The sequence below is a fragment of the Mobula hypostoma genome, chromosome 13, assembly GCF_963921235.1.
Source record: "Mobula hypostoma chromosome 13, sMobHyp1.1, whole genome shotgun sequence".
Lineage (NCBI taxonomy): Eukaryota > Metazoa > Chordata > Chondrichthyes > Myliobatiformes > Myliobatidae > Mobula > Mobula hypostoma.
Window position 1 is genome coordinate 69605872 of NC_086109.1, and position 19856 is coordinate 69625727.

Genomic DNA, 19856 nt, shown 5'->3' on the forward strand with positions numbered 1-19856 from the left:
GGGGAGATGGGGCTCGTCAGCAATGATTGGCACCTCATTTAGTAGAAGGAAATCTCTGAGCTCAAATCTCAACTGCATTGTGGCTATACCCAGTCATGGGAAAGGCTTTGGGAGTAAACCCCAAGGAAAATCCGTAGCTACATTCTCTAAGGCAGTCCTCCGTTAAGTTCAACGCTGACTGGCAAGTCCTGTGATGCCACTGCTGCCAATCTGTATCGGGCTCTGTCATTCCTTTGGAATCATCGGCTGTGTGGAGAGGGGGAGTCTGCTGCATTTGCAACAGCTTGATCTCTATATCATGCTACCCAGGCTTGCATGCTAACTTGCATATGTAGCTAGCTAGGGCAGTGGTCGCCAACCACCGGGCCACGAGGAAACGATATGACTTGGAAATACGAAATGATATGAGTCAGCTGCACCTTTCCTCACTCCCTGTCACGCCCACTGTTGTACTTTAACAAATGCGAGGTCATCAGTGACCCGAGATGAAAATGACCCAAGACATGCAAAGGAATGGGTCCGTGACCCATTTGTGAATGTCTCCGGTGAATCATTCATGTCAGCGTGGGAAAAAAATCAACTCCTCGAACTTGCAAATGACGGTGGGCTGAAAAGTATGTTTGACATAACATCTCTTCCGGCATTCTGGATCAAAGTCAAGGCTGAACATCCTGAGATAGCCACGAAAGCACTGAAAACGTTGCTTCCATATCCAACATCATATCGCTGCAAAGCGGAGTTTTCTGTAATGAATGCAGAGAAAACTAAATTGCAGAATAGACTGGACACAAGGAACTCCCTTCGAATATCGCTGTCTCCCATCACCCGTCGATAGGACTGCCTTGTTGCAGGAAAACAAGCCCAGGGCTCCCACTGATTCAGCGATATTAGTGTGTTACAATGATTTTATATGTTCATACGAGGAAAATATGTGCTGTGTGTTTAATATCTAAACGTTACTTAAAATGTTATGATGCTATTGACTTATAAGTGACTTATAATTCAGTGGTCCCCAACCTCTGGGCCGCGAAGAATGTAGCAGTACAGCGGAAACCGGGACACACCCCGCACATCTTTAAGAAAAAAGCCGAAATAAACAAGAAAACTGATAAGGTGCCACCCAGCACGTAAATGTCGGCCCAGATCAGAGGCAATTGCCGATTGCGTCGCCTCTGATCTGGGCCGACATTTATGTGCTGGACAGCGCCTATCAATTAGCTTGTTTATTTCGGCTTTTTCCTTGAAGACGTACTGGGTGCGTTCCAGCCACCGCTGCACCCCTGCATTCTTCGTAGCAATGTATCGGTCCGCGGCCCGGAAGTTTGGGACCACTGTTATAATTGACTTATAGAAACATAGAAACATAGAAAGTAGGTGCAGGAGTAGGCCATTCGGCCCTTCAAGCCTGCACCGTCATTCGGTATGATCATGGCTGATCATCCAACTCAGAACCCTGTACCTGCCTTCTCTCCATACCCCCTGATCCCTTTAGCCACAAGGGCCATATCTAACTCCCTCTTAAATATAGCCAATGAACTGGCCTCAGCTGTTTCCTGTGGCAGAGAATTCCACAGATTCACCACTCTCTGTGTGAAGAAGTTTTTCCTCATCTCGGTCCTAAAAGGCTTCCCCTTTATCCTTAAACTGTGACCCCTCATTCTGGACTTCCCCAACATTGGGAACAATCTTCCTGCATCTAGCCTGTCCAATCTCTTTAGATTTTTATACGTTTCAATAAGATCGCCCCTCAATCTTCTAAATTCCAGCGAGTATAAGCCTAGTCGATCCAGACTTTCATCATATGAAAGTCCTGCCATCCCAGGAATCAATCTGGAGAACCTTCTTTGTACTCCCTCTATGGCAAGAATGTCTTTCCTCAGACTAGGGGACCAAAACTGCACACAATACTCCAGGTGTGGTCTCACCAAGTCCTTGTACAACTGCAGTAGTACCTCCCTGCTCCTATACTCGAATCCTCTTGCTATGAATGCCAGCATACCATTCGCCTTTTTCACCGCCTGTTGTGCCTACATGCCCACTTTCAATGACTGGTGTATAATGACACCCAGGTCTCGTTGCACCTCCCCTTTTCCTAATCGGCCACCATTCAGATAATAATCTGTTTTCCTGGTTTTGCCAGCAAAGTGGATAACCTCACATTTATCCACATTAAATTACATCTGCCATGAAATTGCCCACTCACCTAACCTATCCAAGTCACCCTGCATCCTCTTAGCATCCTCCTCACAGCTAACACTGCCGCCCAGCTTCGTGTCATCCGCAAACTTGGAGATGCTGCATTTAATTCCCTCGTCTAAGTCATTAATATATATTGTAAACAACTGGGGTCCCAGCACTGAGCCTTGCGGTACCCCACTAGTCACTGCCTGCCATTCTAAAAAGGCCCCGTTTATTCCCACTCTTTGCTTCCTGTCTGCCAACCAATTCTCTATCCACATCAATACCATACCCCCAATACCGTGTGCTTTAAGTTTGTACACTAATCTCCTGTGTGGGACCTTGTCAAAAGCCTTTTGAAAATCCAAATATACCACATCCACTGGTTCTCCCCTATCCACTCTACTAGTTACATCCTCAGAAAATTCTATGATATATCAGACATGATTTTCCTTTCATAAATCCATGCTGACTTTGTCTGATGATTTCACCGCTTTCCAAATGTGCTGTTATCACATCTTTGCTAAGTGACTCCAACATTTTCCCCACCACCGATGTTAGGCTAACCGGTCTATAATTCCCTGGTTTCTCTCTTCCTCCTTTTTTAAAAAGCGGGGTTACATTAGCCAACCTCCAATCCTCAGGAACTAGTCCAGAATCTAAAGAGTTTTGAAAAATTATCACTAATGCATCCACTATTTCTTGGGCTACTTCCTTAAGCACTCAGGGATGCAGACCATCTATATCACTATATTTATGCGAGGAAAATATGTGCTGTGTGTTTAATATTAAATTCGTTAGATAAACCCCTTTAGAAATGAAATGGAGTGTATTAGCCACTTATAAGTGACTTATAGTTGACTTATCACCTATATTCCGGTCGTGTTTACCATCCACCCATTCCAACCCCACCCCCCCGCCCCCAGGCTGGCCGGTCCACAAGAATATTCACAATGTTAAACCGGTCCGCGGTGCAAAAAAGGTTGGGGACCCCTGAGCTAGAACACAACATCCATGGTCGACTCCAACCAGTGGAGGGCCTGCTATAAATAAATTATTTCAGGACATATGTCAACGATATTAAACTTCATTCTCATTCTTATTCATTGGCCACTCAGAAACCTATTGCTGGAGGGGAAGAAGCTGTTACTAAAACATTTAGTGAGTGCCTTCAAGCTGCTCTACCTCCTCCTTGACGATAGCAATCTCCTGGGTGTTGGAGGTCCTTAATGATGGAGGCCCCCTTTTTTAGAATCGATGGATTTTTTTAAACATCTTAAAACAATGTTGCTTACTAAAGGATCCGTGTCTGTGACTGCGAATTTTTGTTGTGTTAGTCCTAAATGAAGATATTTGATTATTCCCTTCAGAGCTGCATGGAAAGAATTAACCACTTTCTGGTGTTATATTGAATAATTTCCTGGGCTTCACATAGAAATATGCAAAATCATATTCCAAAGTAGATTTATATTAAAACATGTCTTATACAACACAATATTCACTGAGTGTCTTCCTTCTGTGCATGTTTGGTTGTCCTAATGGTCCTGTGTGGTGCTAATCCTGTTGTTATATCATAGCTATTGGAAGGCTGGAGATAATCAGTGCAGAAAGCTACAAGTGATCTTTTAGGAAAACCTTACAGAACTTAAGACTTGAAAGAAGTCTGCTCTGGACTAGACCGTTATGGGTATCTGCAGTCTGGATTTAGTGACCGAAAACCAGCAGCAAGGGGTCAAAAAATAATTCTTTTCTGCCATTCATCAGCTCAGTATGGACATCCCTACACCAATATAACCATACAGTCACGTGGTGTTAAAATATCTCTGTCAAGCTTCTTAATCTGGTATTAAGACAGCCTGGCATAATTTGAAAGGTCTCAGCAAGCGGAAGGGAGTTAAGAAAATGCCAAAATGCTCCTTCCTTCATTGAAGTTGTCTCATTGAAAGAACTTTGTCAACCTTTGGACACAGTTTTCCACATGATACAAAGAATTTAATGAATATGCAGTATATATAAACATATTACTCCTTCTGGAATTAAGCATTGTAATATCCAATCTATTTTTATGCAAACATATTTGGAATATTGGAATTCATCACTGAATACTTGGGTATGAATGTTACCATAGAAACAGAACATGATGGTTCAGAGTGGGTGTACTTGGTCAGCTGACATTGTATTCTGATGCATAAGATGTGCTCCTGGGGTTGTCAAAAATACAGATTGATGAAAATTGTTTTACAGGAAAGGCAAAAACAATAAAATTTGATATTGTTTATAATCCATCCAAGAATAATTTTTGCACTTAATAACATAATTCTTTTCTGAAAATGCATTCTTGTAATTTGCGCCCACTTGGTTGTTTTGCAAAGCAACATACTTCAGGTGGTGATAAACTAGAATAAAATCAAAAGATATAGGTCCGGTCGTGTCTCTGGAGAGAATCAACAACAAGACCGTAACTGAGTGGAGTGTACTGCTAAATATTCAGTACTTCGAACTCATTCGGTCCATTAAAATGGGTCAATGACAGTCAGTAACCTGATGCTGAGGTGGGATAGTGCTGATAGAGGTAAGGAGAAGGGCACTAACTCAAGGCTGCAAACCAACCTCCTCAAGCAACTTGCTGCTGAAGAATCAGACTTCTCAGTCATATAAAGGTTCACCAAACCTGATAAACATCATCCCTGATTCTGAGGGACCACTCTGGTGAATGATGGAGCGAATAATGCAAATATTGTTTCAGTTTAACAGCTTTTCATTGGCACTTCAGTCTTAGAGGTAATTTTTCTTCCAAGATTTGTAGTTTCCCCCTCTGTGGGATTTTGTAATTCACTTTCTTTACAATTTATCACAAAGTCAGTGTGTCTACAGGTACATTTAAAGTAGCTTTATACCACCACCAACTGACTTAGCCATTTGTCTGTCTCTCAAATGTCAGAACATTTGCCTGAACTCTAGTACAGGCTGAGCAAATATTTACTCCAACAAAATATTGAGAGAATGAAACTATTTCTTTTATTCCATATCAAAGCTCCATTCCACAGTCATTGGCAAATATCTGAAATGAACCCCCACAATGAGGATCAAGGAACTGGATATGCTCCTTGAATGCCTATTTCTAACTCTAAAAGCTTACCCAAATCTATTCCCAGCTTTGATCAGTTTCCATTAAAGCCCCTTTTTATGGTTTGGCCAGTAACATTCTGGAAGATTCCATTCACCCTGCTCATGGATTGTTTGTCTCACTCTGATCAGGGAGGAGGCTATGCAACATCTATGCCAGGACCACCAGTCTCAAAGACAGTTACTTTCCCAAAGCAGTAGGGCTGATCAACATCTCCGTCTCCGATCCCACCCCTCCACACCCCACCACCACTACTTTATCACTTCCGGTCAGAGTCACCTAATGTACAGACACTACTGAGCTTAACATCACTTTATGTACATACAGTCAACCTACACATGTATATAAACTATCTATTTATTTATATTACTGGTGTTTTTTTATTCATTTGCTCCCTTACACTTGTGTACTGACAATGACATGAAACAACCTTGAATTTTATTTCCAGACTTGACTATTCCAATGAACTCCTTTCTGGTTTCGTTCAATCTGTACACTGTTGCTTTGAGGTCTCCTTAAACTTGCAAATAGATCCATTCACCCACCAACCTGGTACTTGCTGTTCTTCACATATTTCCATTTAAGCAATGACTTGATTTTAAAGCTTCATTCTCACTTTCAATCTTTCTATAATCCACTCCCATTCTACTGCTGTAGTATCTACCCACTAAGATATATGCATCTCTTTAATGATTTCTTCTTCCTTATCCCTAAAGGGATTCAATTAATCATTGGCTGCAGCCTATCTATCTCTAGAATTTCAGTTCAAAACCTCTTTGCATCTAACTCTCCTTTTTCATTTAAGCTTCTTGTTTTTTAATCTTTCTCTTTGACAAAGCTTTTGGTTATCTTTGCAGTATTTTCTAAAATGTGAGCTCACATCAAATTTCATATAATATGCTTCTGGTTTAATAAACCTCAAAACTACTCAGTAAGCATTAGGACATTGGCCTCCTTAACTCCTTGTGCAATTGGATCCTTGATTTCCTTACTTGCAAACCCAGTCAGTTTGAACTGGTAACAGCATCTCCTCGATAATCTCCATCAGCACTGGCGCACCACAGGGGTGTGTGCATAGACCCCTGGTCTACTTGCTTACACTTATGACCGTGTGATGAAGCAGATTAACATCAATGACGTATGTTGTGAAACTTGTTGTTCTGTGGCAGCAGTACAGTGCAATACATACACTTATGACTGTGTGGCTAAGCACAGCTCCAATGCCACATTCAAGTTTTCCATTGACATCACTGTCACTGGCCAAATCAGAGGCAGTGATGAAACAGCATATAGGAGGGAGATTGAAAATCTAGCTGAGTGATGCTACAACAATATACTCTCACTCAATGTCAGCAAGATCAAGGAGCAGATTATTGATTTCAGGAGGAGGAAACTGGACGTCCATGAGCCAGTCCTCTTCGGGAATCAGAGGTCAGCAATTTTAAATTCCTCAGTGCTTTCATTTCAGAAGGCCTGTCCCGGGCCCAGCACATAATTGTAATTATGAAGAAATCACGACAGTGCCTCTATTTCCTTAGAAGTTTAGTGACACCTAAAACTTTGACTAACTTTGTAGATGTGTGGTGGAAAGTATATTGTCTGGTTGGGTCACAGCATGGTGTGGAAGCACCAATGCCATTGAATGGAAAATCTGACAAAAAGTAATGGATACAGTCCAGTCCATCACAGGTAAAGTCCTCTCCACCATTAAGCACATCTACATAGAGTGCTGGTGCAGGAAAGCAGCACCAATTATCGGTGACCCCCACCCCCCCACAGGTCATAGTTTTTTTTCTCACTGCTGCCATCAGGAAGAATGTATAGGAGCCTCAGGACTCTTGTCACCTGGTTCATAAAATGTTATTACCCCTCAACCATTAGGCTCTTGAACAAGTGGGGAAAACTTCACTCAACTTCACTTGCCCTATCACTGAACTTTCCAACAACCTGTGCACTTACTTTCAAGAATGATTCACCTCATGCTATCAATATTTATTTATTATTATTACTTCTTTTTAATTTTCTATTTGCACAGTTTGTTTTCTATAGTACATTGTTTATTTGTCTGCCCTGTTGTGTGCAATCTTTCATTGATTCTATTATGATTCTTCGATTCATTGAATATGCCCACAAGAAAATGAATCTCAGGGTTGTATATAGTGACATGAACTTTGATACTAAGTTTGAACTTCAGTCAAACATTATGGCATCTTTTATTGCTTGAAGTGTCTTCTGGAAAATGAAGACATTTTATTTTAAGACTTCAAATTTGCTTTCCATGTAGAATCTTATTTTCCATTTTGTATTTGTAGTCATATCTTGCACTTTCTATAAATTTCTAATCTACTTCCAATTAAATTTTTGAAGCTATCTCCCTATTCAATGTTTTTAGTTCACTTGATATTTAGAGGATTGGAATTCCTTTCCGTTTGCATCATAAAAAAAAAAGTGGACACACTATTTTGTTAAATGAAAATTAGAAACAATCTCCAGCTCTCCATTGTTCATTGATGGAAGAATCCCTTCTCCAGCCTCACTGTGGAGAAATGCTGTAATTAAGTGTTTCCACCTGTTTGAGCATTTTTTTTCAGTCAAGGGTTACGTCCAGAGCAGCATTTGGAAACACTTTAGAAAAATGCCATAGGCCTCGAGGGGTATCCACGCTATATCCTGTTGGTTAATGGCTAAGTGTTTCAATTTAGTGTGAGGAAATCAAAGTTAATTGTACAACCAATAGAAGATAAATGTCTTGAAAAATAAAGTGCAGGAACCTTTTCACCCAAAGTGGATGTAACAAAGTAGAATATTTATTTTTCATGCTAAATGGTCCTATTATATTGGAAAGAGTTGAAAAAGAAGTGCCAATGTTTGGCTTTACCTTCAAAAGAAAATGTCAAAGAGAAGTTCATATATTGAGCTATTGTAAGATAAATACTGGATTGCAGTTTCGATCCATGCAGTTTTAGTTTGATGTTGTCAAATTAGCCTGCACAATTAAAATCACACTATTGCTATTGTTATACTAATATTGTTGATGTTAATAATTACTGACCAATATAAACTTAATTGGGCAGTTATTTAATCAGTTGCAAGATTGGATTCCTAAGGATTCAGGGAGAAAAGGAACGTCTCTGAGGGTTGCGCTTCATTACAAGGAATCTTTTTCCACAACTATAGAAGTCAATATTTTAAGTGAACTATCTTTAAATAATTAGTTTTTTTTTCTCTCTTCGTAAGATGCCTGAACTGTAGCAAAAGACGAGCCTTAAGTAATGAATGTGCTTTAGTGAGGTTCCTAAAAGATGCATTCATAGCCATAGCTTCAATATTAACATAAAAGGGAAAGGAGTGAAGACAGATTAGGTTGGATCAAGCAGAATCTGTGAAAGGATAAACAGTTAAGTGTTTCATGTCTGTCAGTTCTTTCTCCGTAGGTCTGCCTGATCTGCTGAGTGTCTCCAACTTTTTCCGTTTATTCCAGGTTTACCTTCATAGAGTTATAGAGTGTTACAACATAGAAACTGGCCCTTTGATCCATCCAATCCATGCCAAACTATTACTTTGCCTTGTCCCATCGACCTGCATGCAAACCATAGCCCTCCATACACTTTCTATCCATGTATTTAACTAAATTTCTCTTAAATACTGAAATCGAATCAGTATCCCCCACTTCCGCTGATAGTTCGTCCCACACTTTCACCACTCTCTGAGTGACGAGGGTTCCCTCCATGCTCCCTTTAAACATTTCACCAATGACCGCTCGTTCTCGTCTCACACAACCTCAGTGGAAAAAGCTGGCATGCATCAACTAAACCCCTTATAATTTTGTATATCTCTATCAAATCTCAACTTATTCTCTTCAGCTCCAGGGAATAAAAATCCAACCTATTCATCCTTATAGAGCATACAGTTATTTTTATTTCTCTCATTTTCATTTACTGATGTCATAAAGAAACCTTTTGGCACATTGGCCTTCATAAATCAAAGTATTGAGCACAAGAGATGGGATGTTATGCTGAAGTTGTATATGACATTGGTGAGGCCTAATTTGGAGTATTTTGTGCTGTTTGGTGTGGTCACCTACCTACAGGAAAGATGTATATAAGTTTTAAAGATTGCAGAGAAGATCTACAAGGATGTTGCTGGGTCTGGAGGACCTGATTTATAAGGAAAGATTGAATAAGTTAGGACTTTATTCCTTGGAATGTAGAGGATGGAGAGGAGATTTGATCGAAGTTTACAAAATTATGAGCTGTATAAATAGGCAAAATGCAAGCATGCTTCTTCTACTGAGGTTGGGTGGGAGTATAACCAGAGGTCGTGGGTTAAGGGTGAAAGGTAAAAAGTTGAGAGGAAACTTTTTCACTCAGAGAGTCATGAAAGTGTGGAATGAGCAGTTAGCACAAGTGCTGTACGCAAGCTTGTTTTCTGCATTTACGAGAAGTTTGGATGTGTACTTGGATGGTAGGGCTATGGTCCCGGTGCACATCGATGGAAGTAGGCGGGTTAAATGATTCGGCATGGGCTAGATGACTGAAGAGCCTATTTCTGTGCTGTATTTTTCTATGACTCTATGACTCCTCTACATACATTCAGCCTAACATGTACAGCCAAGGAAATAAAATCATTTCAGATCACAGCCTGTGAATTTAGCTGTCATTTTGTGTAAAACAGCTTCCTTCTTTAAACTCTCTGAAGCAAAAATACTTCTTTAAAAAGTATACTTTTTGATATTTCCTTAAACTTGTGTCAACCAACTGGTGGGAGTATTTAAGGACATTTTCAACCTCTCACTGCTACAAGCGGAATTTCCCACTTGCTTCAAAAAGGCAACAATTAAACTAGTCTCTACGAAGAATAATGTGAGCTGCCTTAATGACTATCACCCGGTAGCACTCACATCTACAGTGATGAAATGCTTTGAGAGGTTGGTCATGACTAGACTGAACTTCTGCCTCAGTAAGGACCTGGACCCATTGCAGTTTGCCTATTGCCACAATAGGTCAATGGCAGACACAATCTCAACGGCTCTTCACGTGGCCTTAGACCACCTGGGCAATTCAAACACCTATGTCAGGATGCTGTTCATCAACTATAGCTCAGCATTTAATACCATCATTCCCACAATCCTGATTGATAAATAACAGAACCTGGGCCTCTGTACCTCCATCTGCAATTGGATCCTCGACCTCCTAACTGGAAGACCACAATCTGTGCGGATTGGTGATAATATCTCCTTCTCACTGAACAACACTGGGGTGTGTGCTTAGCCCACTGCTCTACTCTCTCTATGCCCATGACTTTGTGGCCAGGCATAGCTCAAATACCATCTATAACTTTGTCGATAATACAACCATTGCTGGTAGAATCTCAGATGAAAGGGTGTTATGGGAGCAAGATATGCCAACTGGTGGAATGGTGTTGCAGCAACAACCTGGCACTCAGCGTCAGTGAGATAAAAGAGCTGATTGTGGACTTCAGGAAGGGTAAGATGAAGGAACACATACCAATCCTCATAGAGGGAACAGAAGTTGAGAGAATGTGTAGTTTCAAGTTCCTGGGTGTCAAGATCTCTGAGGACCTGACCTGGTCCCAACATATCAATGCAGTTATAAAGAAGGCAAGTCAGCGACTATACTTCATTTGGAGTTTGAAGAGATTTGGTCTCTCAACAAAAACACTCAAAAGCTTTTTATAGATGTACCATGGAGAGCATTCTGACAGGCTGCATCACTGTCTGGTATGGGAAGGCTACTGCACAGGACCCAAAGAAGCTGCAGAGGATCGTAAATTTAGTCGGCTCTATCCTGGGTACTAGTCTCCAAAGTACCCAGGACATCTTCAAGGAGCAGTATCTCAAAAAGACAGTGTCTATTATTAAGGACCCCTAGTACCCAGGGCATGCCCTTTTCACACTGTTACCATCAGGTAGGAGGTATAGAAGCCTGAAGGCACACACTCAGTGATTCAGGAACAGTTTCTTCCCCTCTGACATCCGATTCCTAAATGGACATTGAACCCGTGAACACTACCTCACTTTTAAAATATGTATTATTCCTGTTTTTGCACGATTTTTCATTTATTCAATATATGAACACTGTAACTGATTTACTATTTATTTATTTATTTATTTATTTTTCTTCTTCTATATTATGTATTGCGTTGAACTGCTGCTGCTAAGTTAATAAATTACATGACACATGCTGGTGATAATAAACCTAATTCTGATACTGATTTTGATTTTGATTCTGATATTTAGAAATTATTAATTTCATTCTTTTTGAAAGCTTTTTCATTTTACAGAATTTTTAAAAATAAGCCCAATACTTTTGATATATATAGGTATCCGTTAGTCTCATGAGACCATGGATTTGCTCCTTGGAAGGTTTCCAGGGCGCAGGCCTGGGCAAGGTTGTGTGGAAGATCGGCAGTTGCTCATGCTTCAAGTCTCCCCTCTCCATCCCACCGATGTTGTCCAAGGGAAGGGCATTAAGACCCATACAGCTTGGCACTGGTGTCGGCGCAGAGCAATGTGTGGATAAGTGCCTTGCTCAAGGACACACACGTTGCCTCAGCCACGGCTCGAACTAGTGACCTTTAAATCACTAGACGAACGCCTTAACCACTAGGCCACACGCAACACAATACTTTTGACAGTACTGTATATATCAAAATGTAGTTTGATCTACTGGGATCCATACAATAAAGTTAACTTTCTCCAAAGTAGTCTGTATTATAATGTTGCATTGTTATTATCAAGGTATTATATTAGTAGTAGTAGTAAAATCACTTGAGTCAATTATAATGTTCTCCTTAAGAAATTGTTTACAGAATATGGAATGTTGGCATGGATTCCCTTAATGGAGGACATCTGTGCATGACTTTATTTAATGCAGCGAGACTGATAGCAGTCTGCCACCACAGAGTTCTTGACAGATCAGGATCAGAGTCCAGTGGTATGGAATGAAAGACAGCTGGGACTTCACTGATCACTTCACTGCCGTAGCCTTCTTCCATCTTCACTGCCATTGTATTGTGTCATCATATACCGCCAGCTCCGCTGCTGAGGTCTTATTTGAATTGCACTTTGTCTGGAATCTCCCCCTTGACATCACCAGTATGGGTGACTCTACCAGAACTAAGTCCCTGTTGGCTAATCTCCAGAAAGCGTCACTCTCAGGATCTCAGGAACTCAGAAGCTTCTTCACCATAGCAACGTGACGATCCTCGGAGAGGGTTATATTAGTAGGAGCAATGGAACTTCACGATTGCAAGGGAAGGAAGCATTTGATAACCTGAAATAGGGTTCTGTTTAATATTTGCATGGCATAGACGCTTCATTCTTATTCTGTCTGAAACTACTAGAATCAGCATTTGTTAATTGATTATAGTTAGTGTTTCATTGCACTAGACAGATTTTTATTTGACATGCCACAATTGGGCAATCAATTAAAAGTCAATTGATAAAGCAGTTCTGTATCTTATTTTGCTAATCGATCATTTACTCTTCTTTTGCTTCTGAAGTGAATTGTCAGTGGTACTAATCTTAACCAGAACATCAGATTTGGAAAGCATAATAACAAAACAGTGCTGGAAATTGGGATGGAACTGTCCTGAATACTATGATTAAGAGTAAGGGTAGTAGTTTTGGTATACTACTTTCTTATGTCTTGATTTGCTATTCACAGCAAGGTAAGGTAACAACTTGAATGTCAAGTGTGATTAAGCAAACTAAATTGTAGAACAGTAAATGAGCCACTTAATCTTTGAAAATGAGTAAAATGTTAGTTACTCATAAGAAACAGCAAAATATTCTCTTCAACAACTCAAATATGTAAAGCATCTTTGCAACAATATGATGGTATCAGGCAAAATCAGAAAATTAAAGCATCTTTTATGTCATTTCCTACATCTACAAACACCTAAATAAAAAAGACAGATGCTAAATTTAAAAAAAATGGAAGCCTAATACAGAAAATAAATGTTTATAATTCTATATTTTCATTCTTATTCTCCAAGTTAGGGAACTGGAGCTGGAGCTGGATGAACTTTGGATCATTCATGAGGCAGAGGCAGAAATAGACAGGAGTTACAGGGAGATAGTCAACCCTAAAAGTCAGGAGACAGGCAGCTGGGTGACTGTCAGGAGAGGGAAGGGGAATAGACAGAATGAGCAGAGCACCCCTGTGGCTGTTCCCATCAACAATAAATATACCATTTTGGATACTGTTGCTGGGGGCAATCTACCAGGGACAAGTTGCAGTGATTGCGTCTCTGGCACCGAGACTGGACCCTCAGCTCAGAAGGGAAGAAAGAAAAAGAGGAGAACAGTAGTGATAGGGGATTCGATAGTTAGGGGGACAGTTAAGAGGTTCTGTGGAAGAGATCGAGAATCCCGGATGGTCTGTTGCCTCCCTGGTGCCAGGGTCCGCGATATCTCGGATCGAGTTCTCAATATTCTCAAGAGGGAGGGTGAGCAGACAGATCTTGTGGTCCATGTAGGGACCAATGACATGGATAAGAAGAAGGAGGAGGTCCTGCAAAGAGAATTTAGGGAGTTAGGTGCAAAGTTGAAGGATGGGACCTCCAGGATTGCAATCTCAGGACTGCTACCTGTGCCTTGTGCTAGTGATGCTAGACATAGGAAGATAATGCAGCTAAATATGTGGCTAAGGAGTTGGTGCAGGAGGGAGGGCTTCATGTTTCTGGACAATTGGGCCTTGTTCCAGGGAAGATGGGACCTGTTCCAACAGGACGGGTTGCACCTGACCTGGAGGGAGACTAACATCCTTGCGGGAAGGTTTGCTAGTGCTGCTCCGGAGGGTTTAAACTAGATTTGCAGGGAGAGGGGAACCAGAGTGTTAGAGCAAATAGTGAGGTGGAGGAGGATAAAGATCATACGAGAACTGCACGTATAGTGCATGGAGTAAAGCCAGATCAAACAGTTAAAGAGGCTTTGAGGATAGAGAAACAGAATAAAGGGTGTAAAGGTAGTAAGGTAGAAGGGCTAAAGTGCGTGCACTTCAATGCAAGGAGCATCAGGAAAAAATGGTGATGAACTGAGAGCTTGGAAACGTACATGGAATTATGATGTAGTGGCCATTAGAGAGACTTGGCTGGCACCAGGGCAGGAATGGATTCTCAATATTCTTGGATTTCAGTGCGTTAAAAGGGATGGGGGTGTGGAAGGGGAGGAGGGGTGGCATTACTTGTCAGGGATACTATTACAGTTACAGAAAGGGTGGGTAATGTAGCAGGATCTTCTTTTGAGTCAGTATAGGTGGAAGTCAGGAACAGGAAGGGATCAGTTACTCTATCAGGAGTATTCTATAGGCCCCCTGTTAGCAGCAGAGATACTGAGGAGCAGATTGGGAGGCAGATTTTGGAAAGGTGCAAAAATAACAGGGTTGTTATCATGGGTGACTTTAACTTCCCTAATATTGTTTGGCACCTGATTAGTTCCAATGGTTTAAATGGGGCAGAGTTTTTTAAGTGTGCCCAGGACGGATTCCTGTCACAGTATGTTGACAGGCCAACTAGGGGAAATGCCATACTAGATCTAGTATTAGATAATGAACCGGGTCAGGTCACAGATCTCTCAGTGGATGAGCATCTGGGGGACAGTGACCACCGCTCTCTGGCTCTTAACATTATCATGGAAAAGGATAGAATCAGAGAGGACATGAAATTTTTAATTGGAGAAGGGCAAATTATGAGGTTATAGGGCTAGAACTTGCGGGTGTGAATTGGGATGATGTTTTTGCAGGGAAATGTACTACGGACATGTGGTTGATATTTAAGGATCCCTTGCAGGATGTTAAGGATAAATTTGTCCCGGTGAGGAAGATAAAGAATGGTCGGGTGAAGGAACTATGGGTGACAAGTGAAGTGGAGAATCTAGACAGGTGGAAGAAGGTTTAGGAAGCAAGGATCAGATGGGTCTATTGAGGAATATAGGGTAGCAAGAAAGGAGCTTAAGAAGGGGCTGAGGAGAGCAAGAAGGGGGCATGAGAAGGCCTTGGCAAGTAGGGTAAAGGAAAACCCCAAGGCATTCTTCAATTATGTGAAGAACAAAAGGATGACAGGAGTGAAGGTAGGACTGTTTAGAGATAAAGGTGGGAAGATGTGCCTGGAGGCTGTGGAAGTGAGCGAGGTCCTCAATGAATACTTCTTTTTATTATTCACCAATGAGAGGGAACTTGATGATGGTGAGGACAATATGAGTGAGGTTGATGTTCTGGAGCATATTGATATTAAGGAAGAGGAGGTGTTGGAGTTGTTAAAATACATTAGGACGGATAAGTCCCCGGGGCCTGATGGAATATTCCCCAGGCTGCTCCATATGGTGAGGGAAGAGATTGCAGCCTCTGGCTAGGATCTTTATGTCCTCGTTGTCTACAGGAATGGTACCAGAGGATTGGAGGGAGGTGAATTTTGTCCCCTTGCGGTTTGCAATGGAGTGATAATCCTAACAAAAAAGGTGTTTAAAGGAACGGGAAAAGTAAAGATTTAAACAAGGAAATATAAGAAGTAAAATGTATTCTTCTTCAGAAGAATAAGAGAACACCACTTCAATCTGCTCAGTCAATGAGGAGAAGCTATGTTATTGAACAGAGCAAGACAGAGGGAGAAAAGGGAGAGAGAGAGAAAGAATGAATGTGTGTATATAAATAAATAACGGATGGGTCCTCTTCCTAGAGATGCTGCCTGGCCTGCTGCGTTCACCAGCAACTTTGATGTGTGTTTATTGAACACAGAACTGTTTAGCAGAGTGAAGGGTTATTTGGTCTACAATGTCTGTTCTGACCATAATGCTAAATTAAACTGAATATATCTGCTTGCACATGATCCCTACATTCCTTGCATTTTGAAATGCCTGCTGATGGCCTGAAAGAAATGTCATCAACAAATCAACAAACAGGAATGAGGAAAGCGCAGTGGAATCAGACAAAGCAAGAGTCTTTTTTTAACCCATGTGGTTGCAGGAATGGAGGCAGCCATTTTGTGGTAGTGTTTGGTGGGGGATAGCTGAATCAGTGAATCAGAATGTGGACACAAAGAGTTTCTGCTGTTTCTCTGCTGAACATGAGACCATTTTCTGATAAGAAGTTTCTTATTATATTAAATTGCAAGTTTGTAGAAGGAGCAGTCTGTGGTCTGGGTCCAGAGTCTGACTGATATGGTTGGAATGGCTTGAACCACACTGAGTTGGAAATAACAAAATAAGTTACCTGGTGCACAGTTCTGAAGGACAGAGCCGTAAAACAATATTGCTTTGAGCCACATCCAATAAGAACATGACTCAAGTCAGTCAAATGAGATTGAGCCAATTAAATTGAAACATCATAGATTGATCTGATAAGGAAAAGGCTAAGAATGGAGGATTTCAGGAGCACAGACAGTGACAAGTTTGTGGAGACCAACCATCACACAAGTGAATGATTGCATGTTGGGAATCTGGAGGTTACATCAGGATCAAGAAGAATGCCTGGATCCCAAAACATGGACTCCTTTTCTTGGGATTTACATTTTCTATTCATTGACTGCTTGTGGAGGGTCAGGAAAGCTAATAGGTGTGAACATAGGTATTTATTTAGTTGTGTAAATTTATGTGCTTGCGAACTGAGCCCATAAATACAGATTCTTTCTGTGCCAAACTAATAATCATTGTTGAGGGTTAAAACTTGTAACAAAATCTAAATAAACACTTCTTAAACACCGCTATGTGTCTGCCCTCTAGCAGCATGTTCCAGGGACCCACAACTCTCTATGTAAAAGTCTTACCCCAATTACTTGCTTTAAACTTTCCTTATTTCACTTAAAGCTACCTCCACTCACATTTGCCATTTCAACTATGGGAAAAAAAAAGCCTGTGGCCGGTCTCCTCTCAGCCTCCAATGATCAAAAGAAAACAATCTAAGTTTGCAACCTTTCCTTATAGCTAATGCTTTCCTGCTGGATCTCTTGTGCACCCTTTCCAACAATTGCATATTCATCCTTTAATGGGATGACCAGAACTCCATACAATACTCCAAATGAGGTATAACCAAAAGTTTATACAGCTGCAACGTGACTTCAATTCTCTTATATTCAATGCCCCAAATGATGGAGGCAAGCTTTACCATCCTGTCCATAGCAACAGTTAATTAAAGCTAATTGATTATGGTCCTCACAATTTACCACAGGAATTCTACATAGATGAAATGGAGGTGCAAAGCAGGCAACAGAACAAAAGATAGGATAATATTTTCTTTAATTCATATTTTGATTTGACATTACCATTGTTTAAAGAACCCCGCCTACAGTGATGTTCAGTCACTTTCACTAATCTTATCTTCAGATCCGAACAGTATTTTGTCCAGATCTAAACACCTATTAAATACATTCTCTGTACAAAAGCCAATTTTTGGTGAGCTTTTAAATCACAATTTAAATATATCCTCCATGTGTGATCTGAAATGCATCTGTTGGCAATTTTAAAGCCAAAAGTGATGTTGATGATTTAGTGACCTGCTTGTCACCTCCATTTCTATCTGGAAAATAAAATGACTTTTGCATTGTCTGTCGTTATGGAAATAGGTAGCATAAATCATATTAAAATGTGGTATTATTATGATATCCATAAAAGTGCTATTCTAGAAAGCATAAAATGTATATTACTACCTTGCAGTGTGTTTTCTATGAGACTTGATTATTTTCCATAAACCACCACACATCTTATTAATCAGTAATCCCCTTGGATGTCCACATTAGATATCATATAATGTAATGCCAAAGGAAGTCATTCAATAGCTTCAAATGGCACTGTTGACTCTAATCCTACTTCATCGCTCCTGTATCAGTACAAAGGAAGGCACATTGGTTCAAGACTCTTCCTACATTCAGCCAGATAATTAATGATCTGCACCTCTTCATAAGTTAACAATGTTTGATCCATGACTCTTAATAATATGATAATTCCCTATAGTCTCAGTCCTGACCAATACTGTCCTTGTTTGTATTCTTTCCTTTCACAATATTGTGGTCACCATCCTGCTTAACTAAGGATGCTGTCTTTGTACTGAATGGTAACAGTAGAATTCCCCAGAAGTATGATGTAGCAATGAACAGGAATTGTGCTTAGAATGGGGTTGTCACCAGAAGAGCCCTACAGAGATCTGCACTGAGGCTATTGCAAATCAATATCTATTTTAGTGATCGTAGTGAGGACAACACAAGGGCTTTCTGCATGGATATGAAAACCAGGATGTAAAAATATTGATGGAAAGGAACCAATTGCAATTGGCTCTAGATGGTGATATCAAAACTGCTTAACATTGTTAACTTGATGTTGATGGGTGCAAAAGTAGCATAGTGCATTTGGATAGTGGCAACTTCAAGTGCGCATACACCAGGCAAGGTTACATAGATTTAGAGAGGAAGGGCTTTACCTTAAGCATCCAGAAGGCATTTCAACCTGCCTTTACTGCAAAATACCATCCAGAACAATCAAATTTCATGATGAGATCCTGGACAACAGCTCAGAAATTTCCTCAGAAGGCAGGCACTGATGATGACATTTACCACAACTTCCAGTATGTAATCATAACCTTCAGATAACTGAGGAAAAAGATATTCAAAACAATGACCTCAAACCTAGCTCTAAACTCTTCAGCTAATGAACAGATGGATAGTGTGATTCCTGCCCTTCGGTATACTTTACATTTGCAGACATAGAAGATAGAATATAGAAAATAATATACAGACCCTTTAGTTTATGATGTTATGTTGACCTTCTAACCTACTCCAAGATCAATCTGTCCCTTCCTTCCATATAGCCATCCATTTTACATTCATTTTATTAATATTTCAATGTACTGGAGAAGTAAATCAGTGCTGTCTGCAAATCTCCCAAATCCGTCAGTAGGACACCAGTGCCTGTGTTGTATCCAGGCCAGTCCCCCCAGCACTGAGCACGTCACTGTAATCAATTAGCTCAAGCAGATAATATTTGCATGTTTTACACCTGAAACCTGAAACAAGTACTTTATTCCAAAACCAGTTGAGCAGGAGATTTCCAAGAGGATAGAAAAAGCATTTAGAAGGAATATTCAGACTCTTTTTGTTTGATGGCTTTGGGCCCATACTCATCGGAGTTTAGAAAAATGGTGGGGGGGGGCGGTGGAGATTCTGATTGAAAACTATTGAATATTGAATATTGATAACTGATGTGCAAATACAACAAACTCCACAAATAAAAAAGGAAGAAAAACAAGAAATAATAATAATAATAATAATAAGAAGAAGAAGAAGAAGAAGAAGAAGAAGAAGAAGAAGAAGAAGAAGAAGTCCACAATGGCTCCATCTAGCTTTAAACCCACTGTCTAATTTACTGAATCAGTTGAAAATTGGGTTTCAAATCAGAAACAATGAAATGAGCTATAACTTAAAACACATCTTCAACATGGATGCTCCTTTATCAGCTAAGCTAAAACAATTAGTTCAAATAATATAACTATTTTCAGAAGATGAACTTTGGACTGGATTAATGCAGAACATTAAACATAAAGAA